The following is a 14,890-nucleotide window of genomic DNA, read 5'->3' as shown; positions in this document are numbered from 1 at the left end:
ACCCACACAAACACCTGCACATGGACATTTATGGCAGCTTTATTCAGAGTTGCTCAAACTTGGAAGCAACCCTGATGACCTTCAGCAGGTGAGTGGGTAAGTAAACCATGGTCCATGCAGACAGTGAGATAGTTATGATTCCATGCTAAAAAGAAATGAGCTACGTGGCCATTGAAAAGATACGAAGGGGGGCACCTGGGTGGCTGAGTGGGTTAAAGCCTCTGCCTTCGACTCAGGTCATGATCCCAGGGTCCTGGGATCGAGCCCCACATCAGGCTCTCTGCTCAGCGGGAAGCCTGCTTCCTTTCCTCTCTCTCTGCCTGCCTCTCTGCCTACTTGTGATCTCTCACTCTGTCAAATAAATAAATAAATAAATAAATCTTTAAAAAAAAAAAAAAAAAGAAAAGATACGAAGGAACCCTGATTGCACATGACTAAATGAAAGGAGCCAATCTGAAAAGGCCACATCCTGTGTGAGTGCAACCCTGTGACATCTGGAGAAGACCTAACTATGGAGGCAAAGGATCAGTGGTTGCCAGGAAATGGGGCAGGGTTGAGATGAAAGGGTGAAACACAGAGGAAAAATACTCCGTGTGAGGCTATAATGGTGGACACACAATGGTGGACACACTTGTCCAAACCCGCAGACTGTGCAAGACCGGGAGTGAGGGTGTTGGGTGATTATGTTGGATTAGTGAGTTGCAATGCACTGTTCTGGTGGGGACTGTTGACAATGGGGAGACTGTGCATGTGAGGGGCAGCGTGTCTACGGGAAGTCTCTGTACCTTCTCCTCGATGATGCCCTTTCTGTCCCCTCCCCTCGAGTCTGTGTGGGACTGTGGCTGCTTTGGTCCATACTATCCGGAGGAAGGGCTGCTCTGAGATTTCTGACACTGTGTCACAAGACAGCACACAGCTTCTGCCTGGTTCTCTCAGAACATTCTGTCTCTGGATACTCCCCCTGGAGGTGCTCCCTCCTAGATCCCAGCTAGCAGGCTGGGGGCAGCCTGTACTGCATGAGGCAGGCCTGCAGGCCTCTGGCTGGTGGCCCTCGCTGGGCACAGCCTCCCCGTCACCCCAGCCCAGCTACCAGACACGAGAGTGAAGCCTTCAATAATTTATCCCAACGAGCTGGTTGAGTTTCTCAGATGGCGCCCCAGACATCACAGAGCACAGATAAGCCATTCATGCTGGCCCAGTCCAAGTTCCTCAGCCATAGAATCTGTGAGCGTAATGACGTAGTTTCTGTTTCTGCCACTTAGTTTGGAGTGGTTTGTTGTGCAGGTGCAGCTAAGCGGGACATGGGGTCAGACCAGAAGTTCATGGGAACTCACTTTCTCAGGCCCCCAAGATCAAGTTTCTTGTCACTCACAGGCAGGCAAGATGTGGGCTGCTGGAGAATAGGCACGGATTGTCCCCAGTATCGATGACCAGGCCTAGAAGGGATAGCCGGGCCACTTTCCCTCTCCTTCCTACCAATCTCTTGGCTAGAAGGGGAAGCAGATGGTGCCATTAGTCACCTGTTACCCTCCTTCCATCGGCAGGGGGCTGCTCGCAGGTTTCAGAGCTTAGCCATGAGCCCATGGGGAGGGCCCTGAGCTCCGAGACCTAATCAATACTGGCCTCTGAGTCAGCTCTTAGGGGCTATTGGTGCGTCACTTACGAAATGACTACTGAGCACAGGAGCAGATAATTGCTAGTGACAAATGCCCACGATGACACGCAGCTCTCTCTGGGGCCCTAGCAGGGGATCCGACCGGGCCTCCTGTGTGGCTGTGGTGTGTCTGGGTGTGGGGAGGGACTGGCACACGACCGTCTGGGACTGTCATAGTGGATGCCTAAAGTGGAATCGGATATACGATCATTAGAAAATAGGGACCATTTCTTCATGAAGAACAGTCTACAAGATACACTGTTGAAATGGGGGGGGGGAGCAGGTAGCGTGGGCAGGACAGTAGCATACTATGCTACCATCTGTGTGGGGAAATTATTTTTTTTAAAAAATGTATTATGCAGCTATAGGAATCTTGTGCAGATCCTGACTCAGGAGTTCTGGGCTAGGACCCGAGACTCCGCGTTTTTGACAAGCTCTGCGGGAATGCTGCTTCTTCTGATCCACTGACCACCCTTTGAGTAGACAGTATTCAGACGAGCTTCAGTACGTCATCATTATCCATAAGGCTATAGTAGCAGTTCTCATAGGGGCCTCTCACAATGTGAAAGTCTATCTGTAGGGTAAATTCCTAGGAATAGAATTTCTGGGCCAAAGATAGGTCTGTGCCCTGGTGATGTGAAACATTTTGGAAATGACCGTTCATAGAATGTCCTCTCCATCAGCACTGTATCCGAGGGTTTGTTGCCTCCACAGCCTGGCTGATAGGGGAATGTTGTTACAGATGCATTTCCATTTCTCCTTCATAGTTTTAGTTTTTGTTTTATGAATTTTGACATTACATTATTGGTGCCCAGATATTCAGGACTGTTAGCCCTTCATGGGGAATTGTACCCTTTCTATAAGGGAACTGGTTTCATTTTAACACCTTCACATGCTTTCCACTTCAGATACACATCTGCCTCATGGGCCTTTGCCCTTGCTTGTCTTCTTATTCCTGCATATTTTTATTTAGGATTTTTCAAACGTATTTTATCAATTAGTTCACTTGTATATGCATATTTAAACTCACATATTATATAAAATCTTAATTTAGAAATACAGTTTCCTCCACCCTCATTATTTTATGAAATCATTTCATTCAAGCACTTTGCATGCATTTTCAAGATTATGGTTTTCTTCTCCATCATTAGAGATAATGTTCTGAGTCATTTATCCCAATTTTCCAGAGCACATCATCTTTATCTCCTTCTGGAAACTGAGATATCACAATTTTTATATCCCTGTATCTTAATGTCACTGCAAAAGCTACCCCAAGATACAAATACTAGAACATTCTTGGACATTCTTCTTTTTTTAAAAAAAGGACTTATTTATTTATCTGAGAGAGAGAGAGAACACAAGCAGGAGGAGGGACAAAGGGATAGGAAGAATCTCAAGTAGACTCCCCCACCGAGTGTTGAGCCTGATGCGGGGCTTGACCCCCATGACCTCAAGTCATGACCTAAGCCAAAATCAAGAGCTGGATGTTCAACTGACTGAGCCACCCAGGCACCCCCATTCTCGAGCACTCATTCAGTTGTTTTATCCATTTGTATGTGTCTATTTATGAGATGCTCAGCGGAGATACTTATTATATTGGTTTCCCTCTTTCATTTGTGTTTTTTATGGGAACACATGGGAATTCGTAGAAATATATAAACATCAATGGCAAACATTCAATGGGGCTTATATTTTAAAATAAATATTTACAAAATTTCCTAGTCCTTTCCATCCATAGCTTCTGTACTCAGACAAGGCAATCACTTTGAACCCTTTTAGCTTTTCTGGCATTTTCTCTTTATTCCTTTTCCCTCCTTCCTTCCTTCCTTCCTTCCTCAGCTCCGTACCCAGCATGGAGTCCAACGTAGGCTTTGAAATCATGACCCTGAGATCAAGGTCTGAGCTGAGATCAAGAGTCTGGACATATAACCAAATGAGCCACCCAGGCGCCCCTTTATGTTTCTAAATAACTCAGTCATATTGTTAATTTTTTTTTAACTTCTTAAATTTTAGCTACAATATATCAACTTCCCACAATGGAAAATGTGGATTTATTTCTTTCATTCTGTTCTTCCCCATTTTCCCTCTCAATTCTGCTAATACAGTTATAGTACCATTTTGGGAACTAAATAAGTCTATAATGTTTATGTGACTGTGATTGTATGACTATTAGCTAGAGTTGAGCCATGTGTTGAACCAGAGCTACTTTTCCTTTCTTGTACAGGTTTCTGGATTTTTTTTTTTTCCCTCCTATAGTGACTACTGGCTTTCTTGCTTTTTTGCATAGTTTTCTCTGTATTTATCCATAATTTATCTCCAATTCTCTGATGAGAGTATAATTCTTGCCTCGATGTGTTCAAAACTCCCCTAGTATCTTCCTGGAGGGCCACGGCCTCTTGTTCTGATCCTTAGCCTGCTGCCGGACTATCATTTTGGGGGCTCCCTCCACCACCCTCTGGGAATCCCCTTCATTTTCTCCTGTGTTGGGTCCCCTGTCTTCTAGCTTCATTCTGGTTTATCCTCATTTTGGTAGAGCCATTTTCCAATGGTTTTCTGAGAAAAGGTGCATGAGCAGTCAACTTGGGAAGACGTCCATCTCTGAACATGTCCTTATCCCACCTCCAGAGTCCACTGACAGTCTGACTAGATAGAGAGTCCTGCCTTTGACATAGTTTTCCCTTAGAGTTTGAAGGGCCATTCTGTACCTCACTTAGCGCTCGCCGCAGCAAGCTGTGCTGGGTTCTTATGACCGGACCTTACTATGTGCAAACATCGCCTTCAGCTCTAGGACGTTAACTTGCACGACCGTGTATTTTTGGTCACCTTCCTCCCTTTTGTTTTTTCTTCTCTTTTTCCAAAACTCATAGTATTAGGTACTTGATCTCTAGGACAAATACTCTAATTTTTGTCTTTCCTATTCTCTCTCTCTCTGTCTCTTGTTACTCTTGTATCTAAAAAATGTTTTTATCTTTATCTTCTAATCCTTCTCTCAATTTTTAAATTCATACGTGTGTGTGTGTGTGTGTGTGTGTGTGTGTTTCCCGAATCTCCTCCCCACAACACTTAAAAAAATTTTTTTTTTCTGCATCCTGTTCTCATTTCCATGGATGCCCTGGTTTCCTTTTATCTGTGAGGAGAGTAACTACAATACTGGGAAAGTGTTCTTTGCTACCTCGATTTACATTCTTTAAGCTGTTTTTCTACTAGTTTGCGGTCTGTGCTTTGCATTAGAGACTTTCTTAAGTCTGTTGGCTGGTGGCGAGCTGCTAAGAGTGACCGGAAGTTCTGGCCTGGCGGGGGGCTTCCGTGGGAGATCACTGGGCAGGGAGCAGGCTGCTTCGTGAGGGCTCCCCCTCCCTCTGCCATGATATTAGTGTTTCTCGTGGCCAGTCTGTGCAGAGAGGAGTGTGTCTGTCTCCTGCGCCAGGTGGTGGGATAGGGTGGGGAAATGAACCTCCGTGCCCACCTGTGGGAGCTGGGTGGGGAAAATGGGACAGGGAGGGAGGGGTCTTACCACTTAACCTGCAGACCGTCCTGTTCACCTTCAGGGTCTGGGTGTCCCTCTCCAGAACCTAAGCCTGCTTTCTGCCTGGTGATGGGGGGCGGGTTGGGGGCCTGACTGCTGCTTATATAGAATGTGGGCCAGTGTCGTCGTTTTTTTTGGCCGCGGCCAGGCCCAGCCTGGAATTTCCTTGGTGCCTCCCCTTCCTGAGTCTTTCTGGGATCCTGTGCCCGAAAGCAGCTTTGTGTCTGCCTTTTCCAGTCCGTGGCCCTCCGGGCTGGAAGTCAGACCCTCCTGTTTGTTGTCAGTTAAGTTTCTCTGTGTCCCTTCCGCCATTTCCCCCCTCCCCCCCCCCAAATTCCAAAATTCTGTTTATATCTCTTGCCTGCCCTCATTTCCTTTCTGTTCTCTTTTTTTGTGTGTGTGGTTTTATGCCTTTTTTCATCTGTTCGCTGTCACCTTTTTAGTCCTATCGGGGAGAAACAGAGGTAGGTGTGTTCAGAACTCCATGTTGAGCTCCGTCCTTTCTGAATCCTTCCGCTTTAGGTCTTTCAGCGGGGTCTTTCCCAAGAGAAGCCTGGCCGTGCCTGTCTTCAGCTCAGAAGGAGGGCTCCCAGTGTCTGCTTAGGACGCAAGCCCAGCTCTTCAGCACAGCTTGGAGGCCTGCAGGATCTGCCCCTGCCTCGGCTCCCCCTCTTCCCTGACTCTCTTCCAGCCGGGCTGGATTTGGAAGACGCTGTTCCCTCTGCCTCAGCACTCTTTTCTCACCTGCCCTTCAGGTGGACTTGTCACCCCTCAGTGTTCACCTCTGACCCCCCTTCTTCAAGGGAGCCTTGCCTGCCTCCAGACCAGGTCAGGTTCCCGGCTGCATGCTCCCATGCCTGCTCCCAGTACCGAGGCCCGGAGCCCCCTGCACATATATTTAACTCCCGCCCAATGTCTGTGGCCTTCACGATGTGTAAGAGCTTAGCTTTAGTAGTGAGCTCAGCTTAGAGGTAGGGGGTGGAGCTGGGTTCTGTCTGGCTAGGGACCACGTCTGTATTGTTACTTTTGTTTCCCTGTGGCCCCCCATAGTCCTTGCATGGAAAGACTACTCAAAGCCTGGCTTTGGGATGGATGGATCTGTGGATGGATGGATGGATGGATGAATGAGTTTGCGCCTGACTCTTAGAGATCACCTGGTTCAATATCTACTTGTTACAGCTGAAGACAGTAAGGCTCATAGACACGAGGGGAAGTGCTTCCAAACACATGTTTCGTACGTAATGCTAATAACAATCCTCGGAGGTGTTTTCTGCCAGTCTCCTTTTACGGAAGAAGGAATTGGGGTTCCTTAAGTCACTCACTTAACATCACACAGCTAAGTGACAGAGCCAGAATTAGCACTCAGGTCTATCTGCTTTCAAAGTCTATCGACTTCTCCACTTTATGATGCCCTGAACAATAACATTCAGATCACATTTGGGGGGGCTGCCTGGAATCAGGGACGTGAGTGTATGAGTCAACTTTTGCTACCATAACAATCCTTAAACCTCATGGCTTACAACGACTAGAACTTTGTTCTCTCTGTGGGTCTACAGCTCCGCAGTAGGTCTGCTGGCTCTTGCTGCACTTGGCTCCAGACCCTGACCCTTATTCAGGTCTGTTCCACGTGTTTTCTCACCCAGGATGAGGCTGAAGGAGTCTCTAAACTGTGGGGTAATTTGTTCTCATGGTAGAGAGCAGAGGCTGGAGAAGGCTGACGTACATGGACAGCCCTTCTAGAAGCTTTGGACCTGTATGCCACATCCATTCAGATTCCATGAACCACACAGCAGGTCACGTGGCCAAGCCCGTCATCCAAGATATGGGAGGGGTCTGCTCCCACCATAGTGGGTGCTTTAGAGAATGAACACCTGCTGGACAAGAACACAGTCTTGCATGGCGAGAGACACAGTCACCTCCACGGTCAATGACAATGTCAGAACCTATTTCCCAGGGCCCAGCCATCCTGTGATTTCTCTTGAGAAGATCTTTCCCTGCAGGCCACGTACTAAACAAACATGTCTACAGGCGTCCCAACCTCACTGGTGAGAAGGTACTGAATGTTAGAGCGGACCTCAGTTTTGATTGGTTTGGTGCCCATGTCGTCGTTAGGTATCTTCAGCATCCCTGTCCCGTCCCTGAATATATACGTAACTGCGAGCCATATATTTAACCCCTTCTCTGGCCTGGCACCTCACCCCCTTCTCTAGGACTGGATTGTTCAGTAGCCAAGATACGCTCTTTCCACCGAGAACCCCAAAGGGGGAAAGCATTGAAATAAAAGCATAGAGCCCAGTTAAACACAAGGAACACTCAGTCTGCCCAGGCCCTTTATTTATTAATTTAATGAACACATATAAGATGCCTTGAAATGCTGGGCCCCCTGCGGGTACCTGGCAGGGAGCAGGGGAGGGGGTACATCACACTCTAGAGCCGACAGCCGGGTTTGAAAGATGCCTGCTCGCTGGCTGATGAAATGTCACAGCTGGTTGGACCCTTGGGGGCCTCGCAGACCAACCCTTTCAGACAGAGCAAGTGTCATTTCACCCAGTTCGTGGAGGGGCAGCGCTGGGACTAGGTTCTGGTTAAGTGTTCTTTCTTGTCATCAGAGAACACAGAAAATCCATTTTGAGAGGACCCCTGGGTAGAGGTGATTGGTGGCTGCTCTGGAGGGCGGCCTGCTGGGTCCCGGGTCATGCATTAGTGAGCTGGGCCTCCAAGGGGTTCAGAGGTGGTTCGGACTCCATGCCCCTGCACAGAGGCTGGAGCCCCTTGCAGCCTCACTGATGGCCCAACCTGGGGGCCAGGGGCTGGGGTGGGGAGGCCAGCCGCCTGTGCGGTTGATTTAATCACACCAAGGTGTGTGTGGGAGCCTACGTTCCTTCTCTCTGCTTAATCCACCATATTAAAAACAAGCCTCTCTCAGGGCCTCTGTTAATAATAAGCGGTTTATGTCGCTGCTTTGAGTGGGGGATTTGTTCATCTTTCATTCATTCTTCCTCATCCTTATCCCTCCTCCTCTCCTCCTGTGCCTGGGGATGGTAGGAGTGAAAAATAGAAAAGTGGTTAGCAGGCCTTAAAATGGGTGATTAAAATAAGGGTTTTGGTTTTTAAGAGCTCACGGCTTGAGCTCCCCCCTCTGACCCTCAGCTTGGCGGCTCAGCCCCTACCGGGCCTGCCCGGCTTCCCCAGAGGGATGATGGGTTTGCAGGCCTGGGCGGGGGTGCTTGGGGTGAGGCTCAGACTGCTTGGGCTGGGAGAGTCCGGTGTGCCAGGGGCCTGGGCACCAGAGGGCAATTTTCCCCACCGCTAGGCAAAGCTCTGGAGGCTTGGGCCGAAGATAGCCCTGGAGAAGGAGTCCTAGCTCCTCCCGTTTCTGCACTCAGGCAAGTCACATAACCTCCGGCCCCACTTTCCTAGCTGCTCAGCAGGAATGTGGATCTGTTCTCATAGGGCCGTGATGACGATGAGTGGCAGTGAGGGCTGGGAAGAGCGCTTGGAAGCTGCTAAGGAGGGTCCAGGGTCGGGGGCGGGGATGATGATGATTATGGCAAGCCCTGCTCCTCTGGAGACATGGATAGGGCAGGGGACTGGGAGGGGACCTCCTCCTCCTTCCCATGTGGCGGCGGAGGTAACGGGGGTCCTGGGACCGACTGCAGGAGAGCAGGTCCCCAGCGCCCCATATCCCGCAGGAGTGGCTGTTCAGTGACAGCTGCATCTGGGAGCGGCGGGAGGGTGGGGGGGTTGGGGGGGGCTTCACACAGGTCTGAAGCCCTGAGGCCCTGTCTGCCCGCCTCTCCAGCCAGAGCATGTCAGCAAAACCTCCCCAGGGCCGGGCTCTTTCTGGGGGCCCTTGATGAGGGACAAGAATGCAAAGGGACAGTACAAAGAGCTGTGTGTGGGCTAGGCCCCTGGGCCATCTGCCTGCAAATCCCCTTCTTCAGATAGAATTTAAGACAGGTGCCCCACCCCCCAATCCCAACAAATGGCCCTTCACCTCTGGCCCCTTCTTTGCTCTGCTCTGGACGTGAGGAAGAGGACCAGAAGGCCTGGTCACTTTTGTCAGCTTCTAGGTCCCCGTGGCTCCTCAGTGCGGCAGGTTTTGGGTTCTGGGTGAGGAGGGGGACCTGCAAGGCAGGGACCTGCAGCCCCGACCAGGCCCCCGCCCTGCCCCCGGCGCCTGTGGTGAGCTTGCACACCAGGCCCCGGGCTGCAGAGCCCGGAGTGGGGAAGGAGAAGCAGAACGACTCCAGAATAGAAACACAGATTCAAGTGGGCTAAACTCCAGCCCTGACATTTAATTAGCATCTTTTTCAGCTCCCACACTTGAAGAGTACCTGTTATTTCTTTTCTTTTACTCACAATGCACTGTGAGCCAGGAGCGCTTGCCTGAGCTGCCGAACCTCTCCTTAGAAGTCAATCACTTTGGAGGCATGACAAACACTCCTGTGAGCCTGCCTGCGGGGACTGCTCTGCTCGGGAGGTGAAGGGCTGCCGCAGAAGCGGCTGCGAGTCCGTAGGGGGAGCAGGTGCCCCCCCCACCCCACAATGCTCCCGGCTTCCAGTCCATCCACCCTCCCCATGCCCTGGACATGGCATCTCAAAGTGGTACAGGAGTCCCATGAATCCCAAACCACCTGCCTCTGGAAGCAGCAAGGAGAGAGCCCACGGAGCCTCTGGTGCCACAGCCCTGGGGAGGTGCGTCCTCCCGGCCATGCTGCGGGTGGTGGGGCGCAGACCAGGGCTGGCGGCACGGCCCCATGTCCACAGCCTTGCACCTAAGTAGCAAACCAAGTAAAAGGAGGATGCGAAGTGGCGGCGGGGCAGGGGTGGGGGGCTGGACTAGTCTCAGAGGTTGGGGAACCACTTCTAGGCAGAGATTGTGATGGGTGGGACAAGGCAGGGTGAGGCACCAGTGGAAGGTTCCAGGCAGAGAAAAATGTCTGTGCTGATCCTCTAAGGCAAGAGGGAACTGGGAACCTCTGAGGAAGGGAACAAAGTATCTGTCACCTCCATTCCTTTTTCTATGTCTTGCTGCCACTGTCCCGCCTCAGGCCAGGCCATACCATTAGCAGCTTATCTAGCCTCCTGGCTCCTTCCCTTCCAGCCCACCTTACTAGGTGCCAGGTGGTTAATCTCTGGAAAATACAGCTTGGATCCTAACACTCACTTTTCCGAAGCAGCTGGAGTTTCCCGTGGCCCTGAGCACTGTGGTGCCCACGGTCTTATTGTCCTCTCGTGGCCTCAATTTGGCCACATGGGGCCACTCAGCCTTCTGCGGACATACCTGGGCTTTCCTGCCCCTGGCGTCCATGCTCCTGGCTGAAATTCCCCCTCTTGCATATCCATTAAGGCTTGTAAATATCCTGCCAATACTCCAAGATCCTCCCCCAAATGCTGCTTCTCCACGAAATCTGTTGACATGAGCACCCCAACTTGCCAGCATGTGTACCCAGCTGGGCCACCGGCCAATTAGCAGTTGTAACCGAAGGCTGGAAGCCAAGAACAGCTTGGGCTGGAGACTGGGGGAATCCAGCTGAAGGCCAAGGATGGGGCCATTCCAGGGAGGACCGAGAAGACTAGTGTACGAACTTTGCCCTCACCTCTCTCTGTGCAAGCCCTGAAGCTCTTCCCTCTACTCCATCCGGACCTTCCTCCCCAGACCCTTGAGTGAGGTCTAGGGCTGCTAGAGTCTGAGCTTAGTGTCTGGAGGGTCTCAGTGTCCAGCCTGCTGTTTCATTTACCTCTTTATCCCTGGGACTGCCTGAAGGATGTGGTCATGTGTGCAATGTGAAATGATGGGGTGACCATGGACTTGGGGTTCAGAGACCTGGGTTTGAACCCGACCCTTCCATCTGTTAATGCCTTATTTTAGACATATTATTTAACCTTTCTGACCTTCTACTTCCACGGAGACAATAAGACCTCCCTTTTAGGGATGTTGTGAAGGCCAAAGGAGATCAGTGAGACCGTGTCATGGACTAGAAGCGTAGTAATTACTTATTTTAGGAGCTGCCAGGATAATGGTGACTGTCTTTTCTGGAAAAACCTTAATTTGATTCTTTTAATCACACTGGGGTAGAAGTTTGGGATTCTGAGACAGAGGCCCTGGCATTCAAAGTCTTCTCTTTCACCTGTTGAAGGGGCAGACCCAAAGCCCTTGGGATCAGCCTTGGAGAGGAGAGACCCTGTCCCTTTAGTTATGCACCTGGGTTGGAGCTGTGGGCACTTGGTCACATCCCTCGTCAAGGAGTGTGAAATTTCTGAGGACAGTCTCTTTTTGTTTAGGAATCGGGCTTGCTATTTGATGTTTTGGAGTCAGACAGGCCTCTCTGCAAATTCTGACCCTATGATTTATCAGCCGTGACACCCTAGGCCATTTGCTTAATTTCTGACTCTCGGTATTCTTGTCAATTAACAGGGATAGAGTTATTAAATACAAAAATGTATTTAAAACACTTGGGGCCTTCACCGGCCCACTGAAATACTCGTTTATTCACCCAGCAAAGATGTTCTGGGTGCCTCCTGCATCACAAGGATGGTGCTAGGCATGCAGAAACGTGAACCATAATTTCTGCCCCTCAGAGCGTATGTCCCAGTATGGGCAGGAGACAGGCCACAGCAAGAGCGGGACTGGGGGCCGGCTGACATGTCCCAGGGTTACTCAGGTGTTCTGCTGAGAATATTCTCTACAGGAATCTGAGAGGAGACAATGATGCCAGTTGGGAGCATCTGCAGTGATCCTAGTGAGAGATGATGGGGTTTGGCCCAGGTTCAGCAGTGAATTGGTGGAGAGCGGTTGGATTCTGGATATGTTTTGAAGCCAGAATGTATAGGATTTCCTGATAGGTTGGGAGTGCGAGAATGAGGAAATTAATAGTGGTACCAAAGTTTTGGTCTGAGCAATTGGAAGAATAGGATGTGGGAGACTGTGGGCCTGGAGTAGGTTTGTGGGGTGGGCTCCGCCGTCCTGTTCTGGACATGTTACCTTGGGAGGCCCACTGGACTCCCAGGCGGAGGTGTGGGAAGGCAGCGGACTATGAGTCTGGAGCTCGGAAGAGTGAACTAGGCTGGAGACATCCGTTAGGCTTAGCGCTGAGATGAGATTGAAAGCTGTGAAATGGGAGAGACGCCCGAGGGATTCCGTGTGGACTGAGCTGAGCTGCAAGCCAAGGACAGAGCTGGGGCTTCTCCAGCCAGAACTCAGGTAAACATAAATACTCATGCGACAGATACTGTAATGTTTGATTGTCTCAATGTCAAACTCCCTCTTATTTCTTCTGGATGAATAATAAGAGCAAGAGCCTCTTACATTTTAAATCATCGATCAACCTATCACCTATCTATTATCAATCTATCGTTGATCGAGTACTCATCTACTGTCTGTTATCTGCTTATCTATCTGTTGACTATTATCGATCCATTATTAATCTATTAAGTATCTCTGTTATCTATCTACCTATCTATGGCCCATTATCTATTGGCTATCTACGTAGCTCTCACCTGTCCATCTCTGAATCTTCTTGCAGTTGTATACTTTGTATTCTAGAACTCTGTCTCATTTTGAAAATGCTGACTAGAGTCTCTTTTCAGAAACGTGTTTAGCTGTGTTTGCTATCACACCAGATGTATCAAGTGTGTATTAACAATCTTTTTTTCGGAGTTTGTTTACTTGGAGCACCAGATTCAGGTCCCCTGCTTCTCCTAATTCCTGGATAAATGCACCTGTAGGGAATCTTAGGTGGTCCTCACGGATGAAAGGGAACTCATGTGATTGAGGCCTTAAGAACTGAGGCGTAGGGGCACCTGCGGTGGGGGCAGGCTCAGTCAGTTAAGCATCAGCTCAGGTCAGGATCCCAGGGTCCTGGGATTAAGTCCCTCTTCCAGCTCCCTGCTCAGCGGGATGTATGCTTCTCCCTCTCCCTCTGCTGCTCCCTTCCTCCCCCGCTCCCGCAGGGAGAGAGCTCTCTTTCTCAAATAAATAAACAAAATTTTAAAAAAGAAAAGAAAAAAAAAGCACTGAGGTCTAGTCCCTGGTGTCAAGCTTGTGGTCAGTCTCATTATTCGTCTTTCCACACGCAGATCTTGAGTCAATGAGAAAACCCAAACACCAGCGAACAAAAAAGCATCAACTACAAAAGACACATTTAGAGTTCTGAGTTTGAGATGAGCCCGGACTCTGGGGACCCCACCACCGCCGCCATCCCAGGGCTTTCTTGCTGCTGTGCCCAGTCTCCTCTGCTCACTGGGGACAGACAGCAGAGAAGTCACCTGATTCCTCAGTTTGCAAAAAACCTTGTGGTTGGATAAAATGTGTTTTAGGAAGCCCTGCTCTGTGAAAGGGCCGTGTTCTTCCGAAGCAGAGCCTGGGCCGTCAAGAGGTGCGGTGGCTGCTAGAGTTTCCTGAGTACATTTAAATGTTAGATGCAAATGAGACATAATATTAACTCGAGCCGCAAAGAGCAAAGGGGAGAGTTAAACACCCTGCGGATTTCTTCCGAAGAGAGAAGCCTGTTGCCGGAATGCAGACACAGCCTGACGGCTTCTCCATGGCCTCAAGTGAAAATGGTGTGAAGGGAGAGGAGCTCTTCTCCACACAGAAGGTGGCTCGCCCAGAGCTCACCTGGTCTCTGCAGCTCTGCCCCGTCCTCAGCTGGGGCCAGACAGCCCCGGCAGACGGCAGACGGCAGACGGCACTCAGCCTCCTCCGGAGGTGCCAAATTCTATTAGCAGGAGAGTCCTATTTCCATACCTACCACTCCAATCACCAGCGCCAGCAAGGGGATTAATTAAAATGCACATGCAAATACATCAGTTACAAACACAGCATCCCTCTTCACATGCAAATGCAATCAATAGGTACCCAGATGATTTGCATAATGGTCAAAGAAGAAGGAATTTTTTATAATGTGGCTTTTGGGGTGAAAACTTAAATTCATGTGCATCATGTGTAATCTGAGCTGGTCTGGCACCAAAGTTTTCTCTGTCTTGCTCCTCAGCAGACAAGTGCTCTAGGACCCAGGGCATTTCCTCCAGGAAGCCCTCCTTGGTGGCACCACCACCCACACTCTCTGCTCCCTTAGTCCCTTCTCTCAGTATCCTTGCCCTGTTTCAGGGTTGGGTCACCCCTTTGCCCTTGCCCACACTTTGCTTTGCGAATGCTTTCCTTGTGGGCTTGAGCCTGGAAAAGTGCCCTGTCCTTCTCATGCCCACCCATACAGAGCTGACAAGAAGCCTTTTGTGGGAAGGGGCATCTGAGACCATCTAAGGACAACCCCTGACCTTTGAGTTGGGAGACCGAGTCCCTGCTTGGAGAGATGAGCTGTGCATGGCAACACCAATGTTAGTTGGTGGCAGGACTGGAACTAGAATGAGGCTAGCCCTGAGGAAGTGTCCAGAGACACGGCAAGGGGGTTAGGCAGGGATGTCTCCTTCCCTTGGGACATCACTGCTTCCCCACTTGACCTCAAGGTGCTGTGGGTCTCTGGAGAGATGGTTGGTATTAACTCACAGAACCATATTCAGTTGCTATTACCCAGGTGAGGGCTGGAAATTTCCAGAACCCATGAAAGGCACATTGCCTGCCTTAAAGGTTTCTAAATTAGAGTCTGCTAATATTTTTTTGTTATAAGAACTATTTTTATGTCAGAAAAAAAAAAAATAGGGTCTTCTCTTCACACCACAGAAGTTGTGTGGAAGTGTACCTTAAC

The sequence above is a fragment of the Mustela erminea genome, chromosome 9, assembly GCF_009829155.1.
Source record: "Mustela erminea isolate mMusErm1 chromosome 9, mMusErm1.Pri, whole genome shotgun sequence".
Taxonomy (NCBI): domain Eukaryota; kingdom Metazoa; phylum Chordata; class Mammalia; order Carnivora; family Mustelidae; genus Mustela; species Mustela erminea.
The sequence above is the reverse complement of the archived record's forward strand: the minus strand, read 5'-3'. Positions refer to the sequence as shown.